The sequence below is a fragment of the Eubalaena glacialis genome, chromosome 6 (genome assembly GCF_028564815.1).
Source record: "Eubalaena glacialis isolate mEubGla1 chromosome 6, mEubGla1.1.hap2.+ XY, whole genome shotgun sequence".
Classification (NCBI taxonomy): Eukaryota; Metazoa; Chordata; class Mammalia; order Artiodactyla; family Balaenidae; genus Eubalaena; species Eubalaena glacialis.
Genome location: NC_083721.1, coordinates 51,462,034 through 51,471,362, shown reverse-complemented (window position 1 = coordinate 51,471,362; position 9,329 = coordinate 51,462,034). Strand labels below are relative to the sequence as shown.

General features: G+C 32.9%; 1 pseudogene; it reads left to right on the top strand.

The window, feature by feature from the left end:
• The first annotated feature begins 665 nt into the window (after nt 1–665).
• Nucleotides 666–1,093, top strand: LOC133093278 (eukaryotic translation initiation factor 1A, X-chromosomal-like; annotated as a pseudogene).
• Nucleotides 1,094–9,329: the final 8,236 nt, after the last annotated feature.

The following is a 9,329-nucleotide window of genomic DNA, read 5'->3' as shown; positions in this document are numbered from 1 at the left end:
TGAACTCAACAGCACCATCAATCAACTGAATATTATGGACATCTACAGACTACTTTTTCCAACAACAACAGAATACATATTCTTCTCAAGTTCACATAGAACATTTATCAAGATAGACCACATTCTGGGCCATAAAGCATACCTTAACAAACCTAAAGAATAGAAATCTTACAATGTCTGCTCTCAGACCACAGTGGAATTAAACTAGAAATCAGTAACAGAAAGATAAGTGAAATACCCCAAAATATGTGAAGATTAAACAATACACTTCTAAATAACATATAGATCAAAGAAGAAATCTCAAGTGAAACTAAAAACTATTTTGAACAAAATGAAAATGAAAACACAACTTATCAAAGTTTGTGGGATGCAGTGAAAGCAGTACTTAGAGGGAAATTTATAGCATTTGATGAATATATTAGAAAAAAAGAAAGATCTAAATTTTCACCTTAGAAAACTGGAAAAATAGCAAATCAAATCCATATAAGCAGAAGAAAAAAAAATGACACAAACAGATCTCAGAAGAACTGGGTTTTGAGACTCTCTAGTGATTGGTGACCTGGCTATCCCCACCTGCTATGTCCTAATGTAGCCCCTGGAGCCCATTGGAGAATCCCTGCTGCCTGAATAGGAGTCAGAGATACCTTGAGGCTGCAGTTATTGCCATGTTCAAGAATAAAGATAAAGAAGGTAAAAACCGATGCAGAGGTAAGGATGAGAATGAATCTGAAAAAAGAGAGCTGGTGTTCAAAGAGGATGAACAAGAATATATGCTCAAATAATAAAAATGTTGAGAAATGGATGATTAGAAGTGATGTGTTTTGATGGCATAAAGAGGTTATGTCACTTCAGAGGGAAACTGAGCAAAAAATTTGCGTAAATACCTCAGACATCATATTGGTTGGTCTACAAGATGACCAAGATAACAAAGCTGATATAATTTTAAAATACAATTCAGATGAAGCTAGAAGGCATATGATGAGCATCCCGAGCATGCTAAATTCTATAAAACCAATTCATTTGGTCCTGGAGATATATACATAATCCAATTGATGACATTTGAGATGATAAAGAAAATATTGATAATATCTAAACTGAACTAACATTTTATGTTCCAATTTTTCTGAGGATTCTTTTACAATTTGGATTTTTGGCTATGATCCTGTTAAAGAAGATTAAAAGTTTATTAGCATGAGAGAAACTTGTTAAAGCAGTTTCCAAGCCATTTGCGTCTCTTTAAAAACTGGTAATGCCGAATATCTTAAGTAAAATGTTAAACCCACTTTGTTCTTTTGCTGCAATTGAGCTTATAAGTAAAAGACCCCATTTTCTATTTAAAAGGAGAGAAAAAAAATGCCTTTTTGACTTTGACTACTTCCAGTAAGTAAATGGATGTTTTGAATAAGCCATTTGCCTTACACTCATTATGGAGTATGATTAAGCCATAGTTTTGATTAGATTGTTGACTGTACAGTGTCTTCCTATATACTCTAGTTACTTAGATATTCCTTTGAGATTTTGGCACAATTTAAGAGAGGCAGAAATCTGCATTTGAAGTAAGAAATGATAGTTCTATGATAGTTCTGTTTTACATATTTAAGTGGCATGTGGCTATTTTATGCTAATTTTGATACCATGTGTATTCTTTTCATGATCTTATTTTGCCAGTATAAACATACCAACAAGAAATGCATTCTCAAAACTCAGTTTTTGGAACCCAGATTTTAATAACAATTTTGAATTTATAAAGTTAGCACTTGCAAAAATTCAACAATAGGTGGCACCCAGTAATCTTAATAGTGGATAAATTGATATATTTGGGCACTTTTTTTTTTTTTTTTTTTTTTTTTACTTACTGTGCATAGGAATTTCCCAAATGAGAAAAGTATTATATTTTGATCATATGCGTGTATGTAGAATTTTTTTAATGAAAATGTTTTTGTCTTATTATAAAGAGAAAAGCTTTACTTTTTTTTTAAATTAATTAATTTATTTTATTTTTGGCTGCATTGGGTTTTTGTTGCTGCACGCGGGCTTTCTCTAGTTGTGGTGAGCAGGGGCTACTCTATGTTGCGGTGCATGGGCTTCTCATTGCGGTGGCTTCTCTTGTAGTGGAGCATGGGCTCTAGGTGCATGAGCTTCAGTAGTTGCAGCATGCAGGCTTGGTAGTTGTGGCTCATGGGCTCTAGAGCACAGGCTCAGCAGTTGTGGTGTATGGGCTTAGTTGCTCTGTGGCATGTGGGATCTTCTGAACCAGGGCTCGAACCCATGTACCCTGCATTGGCAGGCGGACTCTTAACCACTGTGCCACCAGGGAAGCCCTATGTAGAATTTTTTATAGCACAAAAATGTTATGGTAAAAGTCTTATTTTATTTTCAGAAGTCATATACATGTAAGCTACAACTTACATGTTTGAATAGCATGTTTGATAATTTTTAGGAAAAGACAATTTGTACAAGTTATTATAAAATTTTCATGTACATATAATTTAAGTGTTTATAAAGCACCCAAATTATCTGTAAGCTGGGGGGAAAGGAGGGAATAACAACTTAATGAGAAGATGGTCTCCAATTTCTGAATGGAAGAATTACAACTGATATAATAAAAACAATGTCATGCTGCAGAGTTAAAAAATTAGAAATAAGAATTAGAGTAGAAATCAGTGAAATTGAAAACAGGAAATCAATATAGAAAATCTAAAGAAACCAAACACATGTTCTTTGAAGAGGTCAATACAATTGATAAGACTGCAGCTAGGTTAACAAAGAAAAGAAGAAAGAACACAAAAACTAATATTAGAAATGAAAGAGGGACATCACTACATACCCTATAGACATTAAATAGATAATAAAGTAATACTATGAAAAATTCCATGAACACAACTTTGATAACCTAGATGAAATGGACCAATTCCTTCAAGAATACAAGTCACCAAAATTCACACAAGAAGAAGTAGTCAATCTGAATAGACCTGTATCTACTAAAGAAACTGAAACAATGATAAATAATTTTCCAAGATAGAAAGTAGCAGGCCCATAAGTGTACACTGGTGAATTCTACCAAATATTTAAGGAAGAATTTATATCAGTTCTATACAATCTTTTGCAGAGGATAGAAGCAGAGGAAATACATACTTCCCAACTCATTCTATGAGGCCAACATTACCTTATTACCAAAGCCTGACAAACATGTTAGAAGAAAATTACAGACCAATATCTCTCATGAACACTGACACAAAACTCCTTGAAAAATATTAGCATATTGAATCCAACAATGTATAAAAAGAATTGTAGACCAAGACCAAGTGAGATTTATCTCAGGCATGCAAAGCTGGTTCAACATTCAAAAATCAATTAATGTAATGTAACACATCAACAAACTAAAACAAATAAACAAAATCACATGATTATATCAATAAATAAAAAAAAGGATTCAACAAAATCCACCACCCACTTATGATAAAAACTCTCAGTAAGCTAAGAATAGATGGAAACTTCCTCAATTTGATAAAGAATATCTACAAAAATCCTACAACTAACATCATACTTAATGGTGATAAACTTGAAGCTTTCTAACTAAGATCAGGTACAAGGTAACGATGTCCCTTCTGACCACTTCTTTTCAACATCATACTGGAAGTTCTAGCTATTGTAATAAGATAAGAAAAGGAAATAAAAAATATACAGACTGGGAAGGAAGACATAATTCTCTCTTTGTTTGAAGATGACATGATCATCTATGTAGAAAATTTGAAAAAATTGACAGAAACATCTGGAGCTAATAAGCCATTACAGCAAGGTTGCAACATACAAGGTTAATATACAAAAGTTGATCAATTCCATATGTACCAGCAATGAACAAGTGGATATTGAAATTAAAACCAATACCATTTACATTAGCACCTGGAAAAGTGAAGTAGTTAGGTATAAATCTAATAAAATATGTTCAAGATATATATGAGGAAACTACAAAAGTCTGATATGTGAAGTCAAAAAACAACCAAAAAAATGGAGAGGTATTCCATGTTCATGGATAGGAGAATTCAATATTATCAAAACGTCAGTCCTTTCCAACTTGATCTATAGATATCATGCAATCTCAATCTTCTAAAGTTTGTATGGAGAGGCCAGAATAGCCAACACAAAATTAATGGAGAAGAACAGAGCAATATTACTGATACTACCTGACTTCAAGACTTACTATAAAGCCATGGTAATCAAAACAGTGTGGTAATGGTAAAAGAATATACATATATCAATGAAACAGAATAGAGAGCCCAGGAACAAAATTCCATACATATAGTCATCTGGTCTTTGATAATGGAGCAAAGGCAATATAATGGAGAAAAGATAGTCTCTTCAACAAATGGTGCTGGAACAACTGGATATCCATGTGGAAAAAAAAATGACTCAAGACACAGACATACTTCCCTCACAAAAATTAACTCAAAATAGATCACAGACCTAAACGTTAAAAACAAAAGAAAAGCAAAATGTTAAAAGAGGATAACATTGGAGAAAACTGACATGACCTTGGTTATGACAATGACTTTTTAGATAAAACATCAAAAGCATGATGCATAAGAGAAATAACTAATAAACAAAACTTCATGAAAATTAAAAACCTCTGCCCTGTGAGAGACAATATCAAGAGAAAGAGAAGATAAGCAACAGACTGGGAGAAAATATTTGCAAAAAACATCTTATAAACGACTGTTACATAAAATATACCAACAACACTTAAACTCAACAATAAGAAAACAACCTGATTAAAAATGAGACAAAGACCTTAAAAGACACCTCACCAAAAGAAGGGATACAGATGGCAAATAAACATATGAAAAGATGATCCATATCACATGTGATCAGGGAAATACAAATTAAAATAAGAATGAGCTACCCCTACACACCTATTAGAATGGCCAAAATCTAGAAGACTGAGAATACCAAATGCTGGTGAGGATATGGAGCAATAGGAACACTGATACATTGTTAGTGGGAATACAAAATGGCACAGCCAGTTAAGAGGACAGTTTAGTAGCTTCTTACAAAACTAAACATACTTTTACCATACAATCCAGCAATTGTGTTCCCTGGTATTTACCCAAAGGTGTTGAAAATTTATGTTCACACAAAAACCTGTACACAGATGTTTATCACTGCTTTACTCATTATTGCCAAAACTTGGAAACAACTAAGATGTCCTTCAGTAAGTGAGTGGATAAATAAATAGTGGTACATCCAGAAAATGGAATAATATACACTGATAAAAAAGAATGAGCTATCAAGCCATGAAAAAATATTGTGAAACCCTAAATGTATATTACTAAGTGAAAAAGTCAATCTGAAAAGACTACATGCTATATGATGCCAACTGTATGACATTCTGGAAAAGGCAAAACTATGGAGACAATAAAAAGATCAGCAGTTGCCTGGGATTGTTGGTAGAGGTGGAAAAGTGGGAGGAATGAATAGGCAGAGAACAAAGGATTTCAGGACAGTGAAAATACTCTGTATGATACCATAATAACAATCCATGTCAGTATTCATTTGTCCAAACTCATAGAGTCTATAGCACCAAGAGTGCACCACAAGGTAAACTATGGACTTTGTGTGATAATGATGTTTTAATCATTTTTTAAAAAGTCTTAATACAAAACTATAATTCTAAAAGATACATGCACCCCTGTGTTCATAGCAGCACTATTTACAAGAGCCAAGACACAGAAACAAACTGAAACAATGTCCATAGACAGATGAATGGATAAAGATGATGTGGTATATATATACAATGGTATATTACTTAGCCATAAAACAAGGAATGAAATAATGCTATTTGCAGTTACATGGATGGACCTAGAAATTATCATACTAAGTGAAGTAAGTCAGAAAGAGAAGGACAAATACCATATGATATCACTTCTATGTGGAACCTAAAATATGGCACAAATGAATTTATTTACAAAACAGAAACAGACTCACAGACAGAGAACAGACTTGTAGTTGCCAAGGGGTGGGGTGTGGGGGAGGATTGGATTGGGAGTTTGGGATTAGCAGATGCAAACGATTATACATAGAATGGATAAACAACAAGGTCCTATTGTATAGCACAGAGAACTATATTCAATATCCTGTAATAAAACATAATGGAAAAGAATATGAAAAAGAACATATGTATATATATGTATAACTGAATCACTTTGCTATACACCAGAAACTAACACATTTTAAATCAATATACTTCAATAAAAAAGTCTCAATAAAAAAAATCCATAAAATTGGAGCAAATCATATAATTGACAAACAACTTGTAAACAATGCCTTCAATTCAGCTAAAAAAGAAAAATATCCCAATTAAATATTGGGCAAGGAATATCAATCAACATTTCTCCAAATATATATACATATATATATAGCCAATAAGTACTTGAAAAGAATATTAACATCATTGTTCATTAGGAAAATGTAAATCAAAACCACAACATACCACTTCGCACTCAGTGGAATAGCTATAATCAAAAAGACAGTAACAAATGTTGACAATGATGTGGAGAAACTGGAAGTCTCACACATTGTTAGTGAGATGTAAAGTGTTCCAACCACTTACAGCTTAGGAGTTTCTTAAAAGGCTAAATATATAATTATCATAGTAAATAGCAATTCCACTCCTAGGTAAATATCCTAGAGAAAGGCATTATGACTATATAAGAACTTGTACACGAATGTTCACATAAGCACTATTCATAATAGCCAAAGAGTGCAATCAATCCAAATGTCCTTAAACTGATAAGCAATATAAATTCCTTATCAAATATATGATTTGCTCTGATTTGATGGATTGCATTTTTATTATTAAAGAAAAGGTGGCATAACAAGCAATAAAAAGAATAAAGTACTACATGCTACAACGTGGATGAACATGAAATTGTGCTAAGTGGAAGAAGCCAGTCACAAAAGATTACATATTTTATAATTCCATTTATATGAAATGTCCAGTACAGGAAAGTCTATAAAGACAGAAAGTAGACATGTGGTTGCCAGAGACTAGAGGGAATGTGATGGATAGGGGTGACAGCTTTTTGGGGTGATAAAAATATTAAAAACTAAGTAGTGGTTATGGTTACACAACTCTGTGATATGCTAAAAAAGAAACACTAAAAGTGTGAATTTTATAGCAGCTGATTATATTTCAATAAAGTTTTTATTAAAAAATGAAGCTTGCACCCAAGTGATTGATTTTTTTTCCTCCTTTTAAAGTGTCACCCAAAGGGAGAATTGAGGCCTAGAAAAATAGCTTCAATTTTAAAGATTTATCCTCATTTGTCTTGAAAATAAAAGTAGAGAAGGGAAGATGAGGGCCTAGAGAATATCCTTCAGTCACCCAGAGGCTAACAAAAACCTTTTTCATAAACATGAGAGGAAGAGCATCAACTTTGGATTCAGAAAAACCTTGGTACTAATTCTAAAATTCAACTTGCCAGGTATGTGGCTGTGGAAATTAATTAACTTTCCTGAGCCTCAATCACTGCATCTGTAAAAGCAGAATACTAATAACAATTATCAGAACAAAATTACGGCTGAAGTGCTTACTAACCATGATAGTATATTTTGGGTAAGTATCCATTAGAAGAAGAACATACATAGTGAATATTCTTTATTTATTTTCTTTTACATTAATTGCTTTTAGTAACACATTATTAGGAACATAACAAGTGCTCAAAGATACAACCCGTTGTTCCAACTGGAATTCAACATAGAGTAGACATCTTCATCTTCAAAGTCAGCAGAATACTATCCTCAATTCTCTGTGACTCTGACATTGACTCTCCATCCTCCTCTGTCACTTACAAATACCTTTGTTATTACATTGGACTCGTCTAGATAATCCAGGATAATTTCCTCAAATCAAGGTCAGCTGATTAGTAACTTTAATTCTATTAAAACCTTAATTCTCCATTGTCATCCTACTCTTGGAATGCAAAGTTTGATGGCTGGAACTGGATTGTCACATTAATTTGAGAATGAGACGATTCATGGTAGAGCTCAACACAATAGCAATAATAGTGGTAATCAGCTGCAAATATGGCTATAAATTTTTCTTCTACCCTTGCAATATGACTTGATACAATTTAATCAACACCTACTTTTTAAAATTTCTTATGTCTTTACCTGGTGCTGCATGGGAGAGAGAACATAAAAGACAGAGAAGCATATAACAATTGTAAGTCACTGATGTAACAATAATTAAACATAAAACTGCTAAAATCTATTCAAGTATTTATTATGTCAAAAATATGAATCGAGTACCTATTATTATATATCAGGAGTAATAGGCACTATGAAAGTTGATAGCAGTGGAGAAAGTACTAAGAAAACCTCTGCCCTCATGAAACTTTCATTCTTGTGAGGGAAGCAGAGAAACATGATAAATACTCCACTTTGGTGATTCTCAATCTATAATTTAATGCTTATTTTAGTATCTCTGAAACCATAATGCATTCGTCACCAAAAAATGACATTGTTTAATTGATAGCATTTTTTCCCAAAATATTACATTAAATAATGTTACAGCTTATAACAGAGTGACATTGAGTTAATATGGTAATTAAAATACATAATAGTAGAAAAAACTAATAGAAAAGGACAAAATATTTAAACAAAAACTTCATAAAATAGCTAATAATCACATGATTTTTCAATGTGATATATAGTATTAAGCACTAAGGAGAAAATATAAAGCAGAGACGAATCTACCCTTTTCGGTGGTGAAGGCATTGCAATTTTATAAAGGATGGGCAAAGAAGGATTACGTGATGTAAATTTTTTGTGTAGATTTAAAGTGAAAGGGTAAGCTGTGAAGATCTCTGAAGTAAGATCATCCAAGGCTAAAGGAATAACACTTAAAAAGAATCTGAGTTGGAACCATGGCTGGCTTCTTCAGAAATAAACACAGTGACTAGTATGGCTCAAGCAGAAGAAACAAGAAAAATTACTAGGAACAAAGGTAGAATGATAATGGAGGACAAACTTGTGCAGAGTCTCCTAAGTCAGAGTAATGTCTTTGTCTTTGTTTCCTCTGTTTTCTCAGCTAGTCATTTCATATTTGTCTGAAGACATCCATGATCAGATTAACTAATGATTTGAAGAGTGGCAGTGAGGAAGGTATCTGAGAACATAAATGGTTCTGCTCGCTGGTTATTGCTAGGAATAGAGAACATTTTCCTCTATTTTGTTCCCACTGGCACACAAAAAATTGAATCTTCCTGTAATTACGTTGTCACATTGTGAACTTGGGGAACTTTAGGAAGCCCTAAGGCCTAACAATGCTA